Source organism: Scylla paramamosain, unplaced genomic scaffold, assembly GCF_035594125.1.
Source record: "Scylla paramamosain isolate STU-SP2022 unplaced genomic scaffold, ASM3559412v1 Contig6, whole genome shotgun sequence".
Lineage (NCBI taxonomy): Eukaryota > Metazoa > Arthropoda > Malacostraca > Decapoda > Portunidae > Scylla > Scylla paramamosain.
Genome location: NW_026973671.1, coordinates 1,592,501 through 1,611,530, shown reverse-complemented (window position 1 = coordinate 1,611,530; position 19,030 = coordinate 1,592,501). Strand labels below are relative to the sequence as shown.

Below are 19,030 nucleotides of genomic sequence, written 5' to 3'. Positions count from 1 at the left end.
AAAACACACACACACACACACACACACTGACACTTATTACGTTAAGCATCATAGGAACATTAACGAAAATCCTCACATAAGAAAAAGAAAAAAAAATCTAAGCAAAGAAAAATAAAAAAAAACAACGAAACACGCAACACAAGTAAATAAACACGGACGACAGGATGACAAAGAGAGAAGAAAAGAAGAAGAAAAAAACAAGGCAGGCTGTTAAAAATATTCTTGTATTTTTCTCAAGTTACAAAACTCCTTCAGATTTGTGGATTGTAACTCCTTCAGATTTGTGGAGAGTTGCGGGAGGCAGCGAGTGAGCGATGGCATTGTGGCCGCGTGAACACTTTGCATGAGGAAAACGTATGAAAAGCTGCTCATCAGTATCCGTAATCGAGTCAGAGAGAGAGAGAGAGAGAGAGAGAGAGAGAGAGAGAGAGAGAGAGAGAGAGAGAGAGAGAGAGACCTTTTACTTTTCATGTTCCTGGATTGTTTTCTTTAATGTTATTTCTCTTTGTCCTGCTCTTCCCTCTCACTCCTCTCTAACTCAAGTCTTCCCTTTAGTATGCTGTTTACCCTCTCTCTCTCTCTCTCTCTCTCTCTCTCTCTCTCTCTCTCTCTGTCTGTCTGTCTGTGTGTGTCATCGTACATGATCACACATTTATTCTCTCCTCATTCAAAGTATTTATTCTCTTCTCATTCAAAGTAATCTCGCCTTTAATAAGCCGCGCATTCCTTTCTGGTCTATATTTTCCCTTCTAGTTTTCCTTATGGCTCAATTTGCTTGCTTTTCCTCTAAGCTGTAGTCTTACCCTTCATGAATAGTTGCTGCTAAAATCATGAAGAACAACGACACCCACACACAACCACCCAGAGAGAGAGAGAGAGAGAGAGAGAGAGTGGATGTCCTCCTTCGCACCTCGATTATTTCACTCTGACGACCAGCTCTTTCACTCACTCCACTCTTCCCACAAACCCTTTATCCTCACCAACATTACATGCATTCTCCGCCTTCCTCGGACACCTGCTCCTCCTCTCTCACGCCCCCTCACGCCGCGGGGCAGGTGGGGATCCTTTCAGCCCCAGCAGACTTCGGGGCCTGGAGTGGCGCGAGGTGTCGGGTGCAGCGTTGGTCGATGCAACAGCTGCTCTCTCACGCTTCACTCTATTAACACTGAAGCGTTTTAGGGGGAGGGAATGAAAAAAAAAAGCGAAGAAGTGGCAAGTGTATGTGCCTGGTGGCTTCTCCTTGCCTTTCTTCTCACCTGGCGCTACGTGGAGAGGGAATGATCAAGACTAAATGATGAGGAAGCTACATTATGATAATTCCACCTTCCTGCTTTGATGTACTAAGTGCATTACGAAACTTATCATTATCAAACGTACACGTGCAGGTATTTACTCAGTTTTCTTAATGACAATAGTAGTGATGGTGGTGGTGATGATAATGAAGAGGACAGTGACTTAAGATCGAAGGTAGCACTATTAAGCGGAAGGGTGATGGAGGGATTGGCGGCATTTGTTTCAATACGAGTCGAAGCAGGAGGTTCACAGTAGGCGATTCACACACTGGCAACGCTGACTAGAGAACGTGGAAGTGGAGGGAGCTGTACATCACATGCAGTCATCAGGAAATAATCTGACAAGAAAAAAAAATGACCAACAACAACAACAAAATGAGAGAGAGAGAGAGAGAGAGAGAGAGAGAGAGAGAGAGAGAGAGAGAGAGAGAGAGAGAGAGAGAGAGAGAGAGAGAGAGAGAGAGAGAGAGAGTGTGTGTGTGTACAGAGACGCAAGATTGTTAATCCCTTCTGTCTCCAGGACGTCGCAGCAATATTAACTGGAAATGATCAACAAAAGAGCTGAGTACTCTAAGTTGCTTTGGAGAAGAATCTTAATAATAATAAAAAAAAAAAAAACAATAAAAAGATGATAAGAATTAGTCAACGAATTTCCTATACCATGATGAGATCCCCCACAAAGGAACGTGGCGTAAACAAAGCGTCGTGACATCTTTGAACAAGAGGAAACAACAGGAATATGATAAAATACAGGGAAAATTTCTGAACTCCCTCACGTCACAGCCGCAGAAGTCAGACTTACGCAGCTGCAGGGATAGTTTCTTCTTTTCAGTTTTAATATAGGATACTTTAAAACAGAAATTGAGCGCTGAGAGTGTTATAAATTATTCTTCTTTTTTCTTAATATACGAATTAGAGTAGATTGAGAAAAAAAAAACAAGGCAAATGACGTAGTTGTTGTGAGGTCTGTCAAAGTTATTTTTTTTAGCTCTCCTTCAATACAGAGACAGATGATAGAGAAGATGAAAAGTGTAGGATAACTTAATCATTTTATCTTTAACATAGAAAAAAAAAGGTATCAGAAATTCTGCTGAATGAAAGACAATCCTTTCACTTCATCTTCTTGATACGATACATTTAAAGCAGAAAAGAGTAGGTGATGTAGATGGCTAAAGGTGTTTCATATATTTACTAAATCAACACAGGAGGACCTCGCCAAGGCAACACCACCACCACCACCACCACCACCACCCTGTCACTGCTTCCTCTAACTTGGCATCAATACCACAAAGCCGCCACACACTCGATAATTACGTTGTTTCTCGCACAGTAAGATCTCACGGAAATTAGGTCGTCACTCGGATTTGACATTACGTTGTTCCCAATTCAAGGCAGAAACTCACTGTAAATAATTAATGTAAACCAGGATGCATGTAAACCTTACTTTACACACACACACACACACACACACACACACACACACACACACACACACACTGCCGGGTACAAAGGCCTGCCAGAATTGGTTGCTATTTCTTGCATCATCATCTAAACACGAACGAAACAGCACAATCTCGAACTGGTTGCGTGAAATAACTGAAAGTGTATTTGCCTAAACAAACTTCCCGCTCTTCCATTCCAGCAGAAATCCCTTGGAACTTCGCCAAAAAACTCTTTCGGCTGACTTTACCAACTCAAATTGCTTCACAGCTGAAAAGCTGAATTTTTTCACCCCGCACTTTGCCACGCTGCGACTCACGACACGTGGGAACATGCATAAACCAGGTCCTACTTTCCATACCCTTTAATACCTAGGCAGGGAAGATGTGATGTCACTTATATTGAACGCGTAAAGTGAAATGCTCACAGATTTAAAGCGATACTCAAAAAGTGAGTGACGTATGGCGATAGGGGAGCATCAGCAATGTGTGTGTGTGTGTGTGTGTGGGGGGGGGGTATTTTTTTCTATGGGGTGACTAGGGGAAGGGAAACAAATCCTGACACGACAAGATTAAATAGCAATAAAAGGAAGCGAGAGAGGAACAGAATTTTCCTTGACGTGTGTGTGTGTGTGTGTGTGTGTGTGTGTGTGTGTGTGTGTGTGTGTGTGTGTGTGTGTGTGTGTGTGCGCGCGCGCGTAGTTAATTGAGTTACATTCAATTATGATTTGAATTTGAACTGACGCAAAAAATGCGCGAATTGGGATTGTATTGGAATTGAAAAATAAAGGATCAGCATGAACAGACGTGGAATTCATGCCAGTGAGATATGAATTTGTGGGAATAAAGGAAATAAAATGTAATTCATATTTGTTGTGGAGCATTTTCGAAGGAACAGAGATGTTGATTATAATGTAATATTGAGTTTGTGTCATGGCGCATAAGAAAAAAAAAATGAAAGTTCAAATAAGCTTTCTATTTGTGTTAAATTTCTGATAGTGTCTGGTGTGCAATCTGCGTTAAAACCAATAAAATGAAACAGAAAACATAATTAGCTGAACTGAATCAAAATTGAAAAGCATGTGAATGAAACTGAATCTGAATTGAAGAGTCCAATTGAACCGGAAATGACTGGCGTATTTCGTTCTAAACTGCAGTTGAGCTGTACTGATAAAAATGCATTGATCCCAAGCATGAGAGAGAGAGAGAGAGAGAGAGAGAGAGAGAGAGAGAGAGAGAGAGAGAGAGAGAGAAACAGGACCGAAGTAGAACCAAGGAGAACCATCAAGACTGGGAAAGAATGAGAAATGTAATGCGGAAACAGAAGAGGAGAGGACAGAGTTACAGGAAGCTGGAGACAGAGAGACAGAGAAACAGTGGAAGAGAAAGGAATAGAAGGAGAAAAGTAAAGAGAAAGACGCTTGCAAGAAGAGGGAAAGAAAGAGAGAGAGAAGAGGGCATGAAGTGGCCTCAAACCTAGCTGGAAAAGAGGCTCACTGGACAACTTGAGGACGGCGCTTGAGGGAGGGAAAAGTTGAGTCCGCAGCCTTCTTGAGAGTCCTTTAGCCTCCGCATTCGGCTCCTATCGGGGTAAACTTTTCGGTGTTCCTTATCACCTTCCAGCACACACACACGCGCCATATCTCTCTCTCTCTCACTGTCTACTGTCTGGCCTTTCTTTCTTTGCCTTTGTTTTTTTTCTTTTTAGTTTGTTTGTTTTTTCTGTGTGCCTGCCTCTATTTCTCCGCCTCAAACAAACCTAACCTAACCCCCTCACGTGTTGAACAATGCGTGTTCATCATCATATGTGCATGATTAAGCTGCTCCATAAGGAGCCACTATTGCTAACATTGATCAAAAAATGCAAATGTTACGTATCTCAACATAATCCACCTAACCTAACCAAAACTGTTATCCTGCCAGGAGCTACTATTCAGTAATTATACTGTAGCAGGGAGTGAAACTTTTACAAAAGGAAACTAGAATATCAGTACACTATCGCATGTCCACTCCCAAACAGCTACTGTTTGTGGAGGAAGTATTGTCAAGATTTCTTGCACACACACACACACACACATACATTCATGCATACAGTAAACCCTTTACAAATTAGGATTGCCATCACATCCATGGTTGCATGTAAGTGCAAGCTGATCTACAGTGTTCAACTTAGAAGAGTTGCCATGGTGTAAATTTTGTGCTGTGATTGCTACTAAATACTTTACTGACCATTGTTAGGAAATTTATTTTTCAGATTGTATGCAATTTACTTGTTTATTTAATTACTATTTATCTTATTTCTCAGCAAGGTGAGTGATAAGGATTCAGGTGTCCAATCTGAAAATTTGGTGTAGACAATCGTATACATGATCCACACCAGCAGTCTGAGAGTTGTTCAAGTATTAGTTCTGGTATTTATACTGTAGAGTTTTTAATAAAAACCTGGAAAGCAAAAAAATCAAGTAAATTTCTAAGTGACAAAGGATAGCAAGAGGAAAGAAAGTGTATGCAGTTAGTAAGCTGGAATAAATCAGTGAGTGATGAAAATGGTAAAGTGGCAGCACCTTAACATAACATGACAAAATAAGGGAAGCTGCAAGAAGCTGTAAGGCCTAAACATGGCAGTCCTTGCAAGAAACATTCCTACCCATTTCCACCTATCATCTTTGTCCTTAAATTTGTCTTCTAATCTTTTATAGTTTCCTAATGACCTGCTACTAACATTCTAATTACCGAGTCTGTTCCATTCATCTACCACCTTTATTGAGAACCAGTTCCTTCCTGCTTCTTTTCTAGATCAAACTTTATGAAGCTTGATCCCATTATTTCTTGATCTATTCTGATTACTAACACTTCGCTTACTCGCAGAGAATGGTGACGATGAATGAAATGACCAGAAGGACATACAGGAATAAAACCAATGGTACAAGATAATGATCTGCTGTGGTGCAAGTGGATGATCAATCAGGTGTGCTGAAAACTAGACGGGTTTATATTTTGTTTTCTGTCTTAAGTATTTAGTAATTTGATGTTTTACTTTTCTGAACCTTATTCTGTAGACCTTTGTTGTGGTAAACGATCTATTATTAATGTCCATATATTGAAGAACACTTCTTTTCTTGATAATCACTTATGACGTTGCCACAAACAAAATTCCTTCTTTCCACTCTGTCCACTGTAAGTCCCTTGACATTGACACTCAACATTTACACTAGACATTCACACACTCAGTCTCTCATCATCCATTTTCTACATATGATAAAAATATCTCAAGATATTCCCCTTTTATACATGAAGCATATACACTTTTGCTGTGTTGGTAGCAGTTTTGTCATAAATTTTGTGGTCACTGCAAGTCCACATCCTTGTTCAAGATAGAGCATACTAAACCAGTGCTTATCTTCATCTTGTTTACTAGTTTCCAGATGGAAATTTGATGGTTCTGCGTAACTGAAGTCAACACTTGGTTAATGGTCTTGTCATTTTGGCTTGTTGAGGGCCTGTAGGAGTGTGAATTATTCTTATGCAACATGATATTATCTTTGAACTGGTTGTACCACTCCTTTACTTGTGTGATCATGTGATGACCATGGTATTATTGCTGAATCTCTGCTGAGTCTTATGAATGTAGTTGACATTTGGGTATTGTCAAGCTTGTGACAAAACTTCATGTAATACTTCTGTTAAAGCCTTTGTTATTTTAAAATCCAAAGAGCACTAAATACACTCTCTCTTATAAGTGAGCTGCCAGTGACTGATACCCTTGAATGGAAAAAAATCACATGTGTACATGCATAAAGATATTCTATGCCTTCTCACCAGGAAAATTTCAATATAAAACTTTTTTATTTGATTTCATAATGGAATGATTACCAGATGAACAATTTTAAGTTGGACTTTGATTGAGTTGATAGGTGCAATTGTACATCTGTATCATATTGGACAAAATTTGGATGTCTTGATTTTTATGATCATAGATTTAGTGCTCAATGAATTTATGTTCAACAAGTGCCACTTCTTAAAAATGTTCCCATATTCTTCATTCCCTGGCCATGTCTTGATTTTATATATTGTTTGAGTTTTACTCAAACAGCAACACCTTCACTGCATCTGTCTTCAAGTTAGGTTTTGTATATGAATTTGCAAACTAATCAATCCTGCAGCACTTAATCATTCTCACTCAGTAAGAGTCCATCATCAACACAGGCATAGGTACTCTCCACATTTTCCTCTTTCTCATCAATAATATTCCTGCATCTACTACTTCACTATTTCCTTCTTGACTCCAGTCATATACAGAATAACATTTTCTAGTTCAGGTCTAACTTTGAATATTTTTTTTTATGTAATCTTCTACAACTTCCATGACTATATTTGTATCAGCATAGAAATTCTAGATTGCTTTCAGAAATGTTCTATCCACTGCATATGCTTGAAATACTTTATGTAAACCCTTCCTCTTAATTCTTCCACATACTATTCCTACACTCATGAATATAGCAGTGCAATGACCAGAAAAGATCCATGAATATAACATGCTAATCCTCAGTATACAGTTTGAAGTGACAAAGAAATAAACATATATAGTAATGAATTGTGACTTTAGTATTATGTTCATTTGCAGGTAGTAACCACATGAAAGATGGAGGAGTACAAGGTGCTGGAGGCAATAGGACAAGGTTCATTTGGAAGAGTGTTCCGAGGAAAATGCCTCCTTAGGGGGCAAATTGTAGCTCTCAAGTTTATTCCAAAAAGAAATAAAGTAGAAAGAGAATTAAAAAGTCTCCGGCAAGAGTGTGAAATTCAAAGAGGTCTGGCACATCCAAATATTGTTCGTACAATTGACTCGTTTGAGACAGAAAATGAAGTTGTGGCTGTTAGTGAGTATGTGCCTGGCCAACTTTTTCAACTTTTAGAGTCTAATGGTCCATTAAGAGAGGAAAGAGTTCAACAGATTGCTTGCAACTTAGTTTCAGCAATTTATTATTTGCATTCTCATAGAATTCTCCATAGAGACATAAGCCCCAAAACATTTTGCTCTCATCAACTAGTGAAGCAAAACTGTGACTTTGGATCCTCCAGAAAAATGTGCATCAATACCTATGTATTGACATCTGTTAAAGGCACTCCATTGTATATGGCACTTGAATTAATTGAGGAGAAACCTTATGATCACAATGCAGATTTGTGGTCCCTTGGGTGCATCCTTTATGAACCACTTCTTGGAAAGCCACCCTTTTGTACCACTTGTATAGTTCACTTAATCAAAATGGTGAGAAGTGAACCAGTCATATGGCCGGGAGGATGGAGCAAGGATTGTTCCACTTTTTTACATGGACTCCTTGAGAAAGATCCAAGCAAAAGGCTCACATGGCCAGCTTTACTTGAGCATCCTTGGGTTCAGGAGGGAGTAGTGTTTATTGAACATTCTCTGAATATAATGCCTCTCACTGATCCTTTGACAGTGTCTCAACACCAGCTAAAACAACAACAATGTAAAGAATTAGTAGAAAAAGCTGCTGGACAGTCAAGAGTGGCTGGCCAGTCTAACATTAGAAAGTTGTCTCTATATCAAAAGAAGTTTCACCACAAAGACTTGAATTGTCAACTTTGCAGGCTGATAGAGCAGTGGATGATGTATCTTTACCTCCTGCACCTGTAAGCTTTCCTCACCAGAATGAGAGAAAGAAAAGCATAGGAATTCCTCAAATAGATGGTGAAACCTTAAAAAAGTTACCAGCAGTTCATCTCCAAACTGGCTCATGTCAAGAGGATCAAGGCTCAAGATCTCCATCTCCATATCAACAGCATTACAGAGGAAGAGAGAAAATTATTCGAGTTTGTTTAGATAACTAGTTCAACTGATGCATCAATTCAAAGCCTGAAACAGTGTATACACACAGTGGAAGCTGATGTCCACATTAATGGATCCTCAAAGGAATCTGTTCCAGCAGCTGGACAAGATTATGAACCTGATGCTAAGAAGTGCAATTGGGGCATCAGTCAGGAAACTCAGCAGAATATCTCAGGAGCCAGGGTTCAAGGAAGAGGATGTCAAAGACTTTCAGACATATGGACCAGTACCTCTAGAAGATCGCAAAGATAGTATGGTCAGTTGCCTAGCAAATTGAATAGATTCCTCTAGAAGGGGGAGCAGACTTTCCAATACAGTGTTAGAGTTAATGCAAGATGGAAGACCAAATTTGCCAAACATAAATGAGGAGAGTTATGCTCCATTTACTGAAGAAAGAGTGTTGACTGTTATGAGTGGAAAGACTAGTAGTGCTGCAGTGTTTACTCTTCACAGTTTCAATTTTGAAGACACACCAATTGAAACAGAGGAATGGTGTCAGTTTATTGATAAATCATTGGCAGATGTACTTGATGGAAATTGTAGCATATTTCTTGAACAAACAGAATTTTCCATTTTTGTTTCTTCTTGGAGAAATCAAAACATGTTCGCTGCCAGTTATAAATAAACTTACAGCTTTGCTGTCGTTGTCCATGACTATGGATGATATGAAGAATAGTAAGGAAAGTGTGATTAAGGTGTATCTTGAGTGTAAACTGGTACCAAATTTAGTGTATTGTTGCAAACTGATATCACGGGTAGAAAACTATAAGCTAAAAAGAACAGTTGAATTTGATAAAGATCAGATCGATTCAGTGGGAAGTATTATTGCATTAATGTGCCATTTAGTGTATCTTGAAAAAGATTTTCTATTTTAGTTTTGCAACTGTGTTTGTGTATTAAATGCTTTTAACGTGATGAAAAGATCCTAAGCCTAGATAATGTGCTTCCAAGTTTAGTTGCAGACATGCTGGCAATACTGAATCACATCTTGAGAAAAACACCTGAGAGTCAAACAGTTGTGGGAAAGATCTTAGGTAGTGACACCACAGTTCTCTTGCTGCTGGGTACTCTTATTACCCACCCAGTACCTGTTGTGCGGGCAAGGCTGTGCACCCTCATCGGATATTTGGCCAAGTGCTGCCCTCAGGTGGCAAAGCTGTTTGAAGGTCAGCACAAACTTATATGTGATTTAATCAATTTGGAAAGTGATCTTGTTCCTCAAGTGAGAAAAGCTACTTCTTTTGCAGTATCATGTTTACAATCATTCACAGAACTAATACCTGATGATTCATGCTCTTGATGTGACTACTAAATGCATGATTTAATCAATTTGGAAAGTGACCTTGTTCCTCAAGTGAGAAAAACTGCTTCTTTTGCAGTATCATGTTTACAGATCATTCACAGAACTAATACCTGATGATTCATACTCTTGATGTGACTACTAAAATGCTCATTTCTCTATGGTATGGGAACGGAGTGTTCTTGAAAAAGAGGCAGGAATGACAAAAATGAGAATTTGTGGCTGTTATTAGATTGGTAGTGTTCAGTAGAGATATATAACAGTAAGATTCACATTAATTTCACAACCACAAGCATTCCTTCACTCTAGTATATAAGCCTCTGTGTGGGTAGAGGACTGATCCTCACTGACCACACTGTACTGCGGTCACTTGTTTAGCATGCCTCTGGTAATCATAATAAACCATTTCCTTCATCTGACTTAATTAGCTGAATGGGCCACGCACACACAAACTTCCAGTAGATGTCGAGGCTTTCTAGGGCTGGATCATGGTTTACTCTTTCACATCTGCTTTCCACCCACTGGGTGATGCATAGTCCCTCTTCCTTCTTCTTTTATATCTAATGGTCTCTGTGTTGTCCCTCCTTTCCATGAAGTGTTTCCTTTAGCATACACCTCTTTTACCTGACTCACTTGTCTTCACTGATCTCTTCCATTCTTTCTCCACATGCCTAAGATATCATCACACTCCCTCAACTGGTTGGTCAGCTGACTCTGACCAACCTGACTCTGATCAATTCTCAGCACTTTCTTTTTTACAATTCTTGGCACTTTCTTAGCACTTTCTTATTTTTTTACTTGATCCATAGGTCCATACATGTTCCTCATACATCTTATCATAATAACATTTAATGTCCTCCCTCATGCTCCCATACTACATGTTTCAGCCCCTTAAAATGCATATGGTAAATACCACCAAAATATTTTTTATAAAAAAAAAAAAAAAATCGTAGAATATAAACTGGAAGTCAGGAGAGAATAACTAAATGACTAAAAATACAGTATTAATCATAATGATGTGAACTACCAGTGTATTTTGTAATTTTTCATGCAACAGTCAATAAGATCGAGTAAACACTGCTTTGAGGTCTTGATATGAGACCACACCTGTATTTTATTAAGATCAAGAATGTAAAAATAAATTTAAATCAGTCATATTTTGTAATTGGCAGTGTTCATACAAGCTGAATATGTAATCACAATGAATTATATGAACTCAATTTAGGACTCTCTCTCTCTCTCTCTCGATATTAACGAGAAAAAAAGGATGGATGGCTTATGAGAACACTCGCGGGTTTTCACATCCTTGTGGGGACCGCTAGGACTGGTGGACTGGCCAATAACATGCACGCACATGCAGTGAGGTGTTGGGGGAGAAGCAATATTGTTTTAGTGGAGTTGTAGTGGTGTTGGTGATTGTGGTGGAGGGAATGCACAGTAGCGATGGTGGGGTTGGTAATATGTATACTGGTAATAGCAAAAGAAAGTTAAATTTAAACATCAGCATTGATGAAGAAGACGTTAACACTACCATCATAAACATTAACTAACGGAAACAAAGGTGAAAATATGAACACGTAGCGTTATTAGTCAGCAGAATCAAGAACACGTTGACACTACCATAATAAACATTAACGAAAACAAAGGTGAAAATATGAACACGTAGCGTTATTAGTCAGCAGAATTGTACTGGTTTTCATAAATATTTACTGACGCTTTCTTCCATTCAAGTAAATAAGATGACAAATGGAGCAATTCTATGAGTGTTCATGGATTCAACACGTGCACCGAACGTTAGCAAAATGTCTCATAAGACCGTAGATTTTATTATGGTCGGGATCAATAACGCCTTACTTCACGAAGCGGAAGCCTCATAACTCACAATCCCTAGATAGTATAAAGAAAGTTCTGCTTACGCCCTCTGTTCAGTGCCTCACGGGCGGGATGTCACGAGAAAGACATCAATACTGACGACACATCTGGCAGTGAGTGACAGCCCTCCATCGCGCATGGAGGAGGCCGCCTGCTCCACCTCACCTGTCGTTAGGAACCCAGCGTGGCCTGAAGGATGAGTTCTCTTGCTTACCTGGAAGGACAAAATAACACTTAGCACTGGAACCCACATAAAGACAAATAATAATGCGACTAAACTAATGATAAAAACAAACACTGGGGCCCATGCATGATAGATCGTGATCTGTATTACCAAATTTCAAACGTATTACAAAATCAAATATAAATAATCAAATTATCATAAAATATCACCCATCATTAAACTCCTTCCTATTTTTGTCTCTCGCAGGCAGTGTCATATTACGACAAATTAATTTCATAAACTTTGTTGTGGTTACGAAGAGTGGACACAGCCACGCTAAATGAAGGCCCAGCACCAGCCTTCGTCATCCTGGCCTCGCCCCTCACAGCGGTGCTTGTACAATTTCCAACCAGCCTTCGCCATCCTGACCTCGCCCCTCACAGCGGTGCTTGTACAATTTCCAACCAGCCTTCGCCATCCTGGCCTCGCCCCTCACAGCGGTGCTTATACAATTTGCAGTCTTAATGTTTTTTTTACTACCGTCAGGGTGACGTTCACAATGAGAGAGAGAGACTTGCCTTGCGTTGCGTTGCGTTGCGATAGAAAAGAACAGCTGAACAAATGCGTAATGGTGGCAAGTGATGAGAGCTGTGTGCCTCCTTGTGTCTGCTGGCCTCACTATCTCAGCTCCTGCAGAGTATCCCTACCAAGGAGGGAGGGGAATGGTGATGAAGGCACTCGAGGCTTTGCTCCGAAGCGGTGACGCTGTCTCACGAGGAGTCAGCTGCTCGAGGATTCAGAAGGAAGAGAAACCGTGACCGAGACACACCGCCCTTAAGGTGGAGGAAGGACAATCATTCCTCTCCCTTTACCACAGTAGTTAGAGGGGTGCTTACATGGTTGACGATTCCCTCACACCCAGTAATCAAGTTGTTAGTGTAGTCATTAACAAGCTTTAAAAGAAAATATTTCTAGATAAGAATGGCATTTGGAAACTGACCCACGTAGGCGTGATAGCTTCATACAGTTTATCTTATTTAGTTTATATATATTTAATTTTAGTTAATTTGTTGTTTTCTTGCATTTTATCAGCGTTGTGAAGATACGACAGTTGCCTATCAGCGGAGGAATTGGATGACTCCTGCGTCACACACCCTGGCACTTTCCCCCCCTAAATTTCGAGATCCACTTCTCCCGTGCACCATGCACCGTTCTTCCTGGCACCACCCGCGGGGCCTCTTCTCACCCCTCGGCAGTAAGGGCTGTAGTGTTAGCCTAACATATCCCCTCGAAAAAGATATTTCATTCATATCAACACCCTGGGGAGCACGAGCTGGAGATCCCGTCCGTACGTACAGGCCAAAGAGGCGTCTCGCCTAGTAAACATCAATGCTCTTATTCAAATAGGACTTCTCTTATTCTTTAGCTCCCCAAGAGAGTCACAGCCTTTTAAATACGTTATCTCGTTACGTTACTTTGTCCACAGCTTAGGTGGAGATTATTTGTATTTTTAATCTCTACGCACTTGTATTCCCATAACCTACACAAGTTAGTAGAATGTTAGTGATTTATTACCGGTGTAGGGAGTGTGTTTGTGTGTGTGTGTGTGTGTGTGTTTTTTTTTTTTTTTTCTCTCTCTCTTTCGTCTCTTAGTAACTATCTCATCAAGGTGGTAGTGGCGACCCATGTAGGAGGAGGAGGAGGAAAAGTGGTAGAAAACGTAGTGAGGCAAGGATGTCGAGACGAGAAAACATCAGCTGTAAGGAGGACGTTTACTAACTGTTTGAATCAAGAGGGGTCTGGAAGGGTGGGCGATGTTAGGGAGGGGAGGAGGAGGAGGAGGGCACAGACACATATATATATATATATATATATATATATATATATATATATATATATATATATATATATATATATATATATATATATATATATATATATATATATATATATATACACGAGTGCGCAACACATGCCGCGAACAAGCCAGAGGATTGCCGTCCCAGTGAACCATTATATATATCCAGAATCAAGGTGATGATCATGATGAGCCTACAGCCACACACCGTGGCGAGAGTCACACTGGCGCACATCAAAATGATGTTTGCCTGGATATTACTAAAGTTTCATCTCTAACGAATAAAAAAAATAAATAAATAAATAAAATATTTGCTTAAGCCTATTAGAGAGAAAATTTTGTGTATTTAAGAAAAAAATCAAAATTAATATCTATTAATATAAATTACAACAGAAAAGACTATAAAGTGAAGCTCCAAATATCTTAGTGTTTTATTGCATCGCATACCACACACACACACACACACACACACACTGATAAAAATCTTGTAAATAAGACAAACTCAATGAAAAACTCTGATGATAATTTTGTCGGGCAGTCGTCAGTGGACCTCCATTTGTCAGTATTTGACATGTGAGTGCGAGGGATGAACGGCGGCCGCTGGAGGGGCGCTGCCACGGGTAAACACCGGCCAAAGGGGAGAGGGGGGGGGGAACAGGAATGGGAGATGAAAGTGAAATTACTAAGTGTAGACTGGAGTCACCGGGTTCATGAGCGGGGGACTGAGGCAAGGACTGGGGTTCCTCTTTGATGATTGAAACAGACGTTCACTCAAATAATCCTGCAAAGTTAACATACGTAGACTAACTCCAATAACGTCAAATTAATATCATTGCCAAAACTGAAAGGAAAATCAATGTGTGATGGAACTCTAAACACGAGAAGAGCTGACAGAAGCTGCACTCCGTGGTGGCCTTGGTGCAGGAATTCCTCGCGTGACGTAACTCGTAGTCGACACAACATTTGTTTACAAGAAGCCCTTTGGCAGGTCATTCACACACCCGCCACTCGTGTTTTCCTCAGTGTCCACCCCACGCACCACCTTACCCGCCCCCAAACTCACACCAGACTTGCCCCAAACCAGTAAATCTTGTATGCTCCCCTTCTGCCGCCGCCAACCACGACCACGGCCACTGTACGCATGCATTTTGGAGATGAACTATTAAGAATTAATAAGTAATGAAAAAAATTAACTCAAATTGTTATGAGAGAGGAGGAAATATACTGATAAAGTTACGCAAACGACGAATACACAGAAAAAATTACAATAAGCATTTCTTTTCTGCGACTACGTAGTCTGTGTGTGATAAGCGCCTTTCAGTGATTATGCGCTTTTTTTTTTCAAATATTTTGTAGTGACGTTAGGTACGGATGAATAATGACAAAGTAATTGGTTTTTGATGTTGCTTAACATCAATTTTCCAGTATACAAATTCCAAAATACCCGCGAAATAACGCATTCCTGTGAAAGCTATGTATGTTGGAAATACACGAATTCTAGTAAAACGTTTGTGCTTTTATGGAAAATGTACCTCCCTGTCGTGAAACCTGGAAAATAAAGCTATAACACTGCAAGACTCAGTAACGCTTCCACGTGAGTGACTGGCAGCCAGTCTCTGAATACCAGCAAGACATTGCCATGACAAACGGCCCACGTCGGCCATCATCACTTCCTGAAGACGAAACAACAACATGTTTATGTCTTCCTGAAAGCAAATAATTAATCATGAGTCAAGGCAGGGTTGCTGGTGCTCTTCACGCGGCTGACAAGAGACAACGCTGTGCTGGGGCGGCGCTCAAGTGGATATTACAGGCCTAACTTATCCCACTTTAAAAAATACGCTTGTATCTAGATATTAATGCACGCAACAGTTATTATATAATAGGTATTTTTCATAATAACTAATAAATGTTGCTTGCTAGCAATTTTGGGGAAATTATGAACAATTAATCATTCAGTTAATTTGCAATATTGCTAGGCATTGTTCAGGACATGCAATGACTTGCCCTTCACACATACACAAGGTCACTATACCGCCTTCATCTGGTCCCTAGCTACAATTCTCACATCTCTCTTCATTTACCTATTTATTAATTTTCCTTTATATATACTTATTTTTCTATATGCCTTCTTTTCTATAAACCTATCTACTTTGCCCCTGGCATCTGTCACTCAGCTGCTACACTTGAGGCAACACGCACGCTGTACTAGCCAGTCACGAACACTCCTTACTTCCTGGTGAAAAGAAAGGAAAACATTTACAGAGGCTCACTGGTGACGGGAAAGTGCTGCTAATGAAACGTGTCATACATCATGAGAGAGAGAGAGAGAGAGAGAGAGAGAGAGAGAGAGAGAGAGAGAGAGAGAGAGAGAGAGAGAGAGAGAGAGAGAGAGAGAGAGAGAGAGAGAGAGAGAGAGAGAGAGAGAGAGAGAGAGAGAGAGAGAGAGAGAGAGACTGTATCCTCACCGAAAATTAAAAGTAAAAAAGAAAAACGAAAAAAATACTTAAAGAAAAAAAAAAAATAAAAAAAAACATGAAAAATAATAAAATAAGTGAAACCAGAGAGAGAGAGAGAGAGAGAGAAGGGGGGGATGATGTTTAAGCATTTAGTACTCTAATATTTGCTTTAATGTTGATTCTCTTAGCACAACTCTCTCTCTCTCTCTCTCTCTCTCTCTCTCTCTCTCTCTCTCTTTCTGTATATTTGCAAGTTATATTAATACTTTGCTATAATAATGATCATAAGCACATGGCTGGTAGTGGCTGTGGGAAGGGTTGTGGTGGGGTTGTTGTTGTTGTTGTTGTTGTTGTTGTTGTAAGCAAGGTCACTGTGTCTGGCCTAATTTTTGTTGTTGTTGTTGTTGCTGTTTTGGCTGTGGTTGTTGCTGCTGTTGGTGGTGGTGGTGGTGGTGGCAGTTGTGGTGGCTGTGACTGGTTGTTGCTGTGATGGTTGTTGTTGTTGTGGTTGTTGTTGATGTTGTGTGTTGTTCATTTGGAAGGTTGCATACGGGTAGATGTCTGCATACTCTGCAACGAGGATAATAAAATGATGATGATAATAAAAATATGATAATAATAATAATAATAATAATAATAATAATAATAATAATAATAATAATAATAATAATAATAATAATAATAATAACAGTCTTTGCATGTATTTAAATACCAGAGTGGCAATCCCATACACACAGTAAGGTACACAGCAACATATACAACTGCCATAACAAACTGAAATTTTAATAAAGACTGAATTGGAATAACAAACTCAAACTCACAAGTCCAATTGGCCGGCCGCTGCTCACCCATCCACCGCCAGCTGACGACATAAACACTGTCTGCCACACCACTTGTAATATCTAATGTCTCTGTCTGGTCCCTGATCCGCTGCAGTGATTTTCTCGTGTGTTTGTGCCCCTCACCAACCCTCCACCAGCCATGGGTCATCAGAAGGCTGAGAAGACTGAAAGTTTCTCTCGCATCTTATTTCTCACCATTGGAAACAAGTCAAATGGTTGTTTATGCTAAGGCAGTTCAATGGGGCCACATGTAACATAATATTTCAAGGAGTGAATTGCCATTTTATCCAGTGTACCTCTTTCCCAAACACACACACACACACACACACAGGAAATATTTATAAAACACATAAAATCTTATAAACAACATTTTTTAGTTCATTTTCAGTATTTTTGCCTCCCTGGAAACAGTTAATTTTTTCCCACAGGTTCTTCAGCCGCCATAACACACGTCTGCCTTTTACAAACACTACGAATCATGTCTGTCATTGCGTAGCCTAGTGTAATTATTCTACAGACAAAAAATAAAATGAAATAAATATGCCATGCCATCTCTTCCCTGATGGATCAAACTTGTCCCTAACACTGAAGGAAGGACCTGAAGATGTGAAACTGCTTGGTTATCCCTTAAAAACACAACTGAGACTGTCACTTTTGCTAAACCTACACTGCACACTTTGTTTTCCTCTCCATGAACTTATACAAGAACGTAAAGATGCACTGGTGTTTAGTTACCCTTTAAAATCCCACATAACTCTGCCACCCTGCTTGCCACTCACCAGGGATTCGGTCAACAGCAGTGGGGTCCCTGTGGGGTGACATCTTGCACACTGTGGCATAAAACTGCTCCCTGTGTTTGTGGTTATCCTTGTTCTCCTGCACACCTACTTTGTTCCCATCCCTGGACACCTGCTGGAGAGGCATGGGGGGCTCTGTAGGGTGAGGAAGGAGGTCAAGAGAGATAGAGAAGAGGTAGATGAGGGATAGAGATGTAAGGTGAAGAGGGGAAGTGATAAAGAAAAAAGAGATAAAGAGGAAGTGAGGTCATGAACGACAAGGATGGAGGAGAAAAGCAATGTAAAAGAGGAAGAGGGGGTGGCCACAGAAAACCAAAGAGAAAATGAAGAATGTAGAAAAGGGAGAAGTCAAGATACAGATGACAGGGAAGGGAAAGATAAGGGATGCACAGGAGGAGGAAAGGTAAAGAGGGAGGGAGGATGATAAATAAAAAGTGGTGAAGGAGAAGAAAAGAATGATGTATGGCAGAAGAGATGAAAAGCACAGCCAGTACAAAAAGGAGAAGGGAAAATGAGAAAGAACGATTGTGTAGGAAAAGAACAGGAAAAAAAGATGAAAAAGAGAAAATAAAGACGAGAAAATAAAAATAAAATAGAAACAAAGCAAGAAATGGGAAAGAAAAGAGGAAGACAGGGAATGAGAGGAAGGAAAGAAGGAAGGATACAAAAAATAAACAAAAGGAAGGAAGGAGAGGGAAGAAATAAGAGGGAAGCAAACAAAAAGAAAAAAAAAGAAAGTAAAAACATGAAGAAGTACCAATAAACAGAGTAATAACATTAAACACCACCACCACCACCATCACCACCACCACTTACTCTTCCTGACGCAAACACAAACAGTGACAAGAGCGGCCAGCAGGGCGAGACAGGAGGCAACCATGGGGAGCAGGACCCTCACATCTGTCGTGGCCACCCCGGGCATCACTAACCCAGGGGAGGAGGGGCCTGGGGGAGGGAAATGAGTTAAAGATTATAGATAGAAGATAAACTGATATATAGAAGGGAAGAGATGGGGTAGAAATGCAAGAGAAAATGATAAAGGAGAGGAGATGAAGGGTTGGATGAAAGATGAAAGAGTAGACAAAAAACAGGATATAAGATAGATGAAGGATTGAAGGATACAGATGAAGAATAGGAGGATTACAAGACAGATG

General features: G+C 40.0%; 1 protein-coding gene across 7 annotated transcripts in view; it reads right to left on the bottom strand.

The window, feature by feature from the left end:
• Nucleotides 1-831: 831 nt before the first annotated feature.
• Nucleotides 832-19,030, bottom strand: part of LOC135096703 (ankyrin repeat domain-containing protein 23-like) — a 35,596-nt gene continuing 17,397 nt past the window's right edge. For 6 of the 7 annotated variants that reach the window (XR_010264942.1, XR_010264941.1, XM_063998444.1 and 3 more), the window contains 2 exons: nucleotides 17,859-18,821; nucleotides 8,723-11,971 (listed from right to left, as the gene is read on the bottom strand). The gene's annotated coding sequence lies outside the window, so the exon portion shown is untranslated. Of the gene's footprint in view, nucleotides 1,157-8,722; nucleotides 11,972-17,858; nucleotides 18,822-19,030 lie in introns of those variants that run through there. The other variant, XR_010264943.1, reaches the window with a different exon arrangement.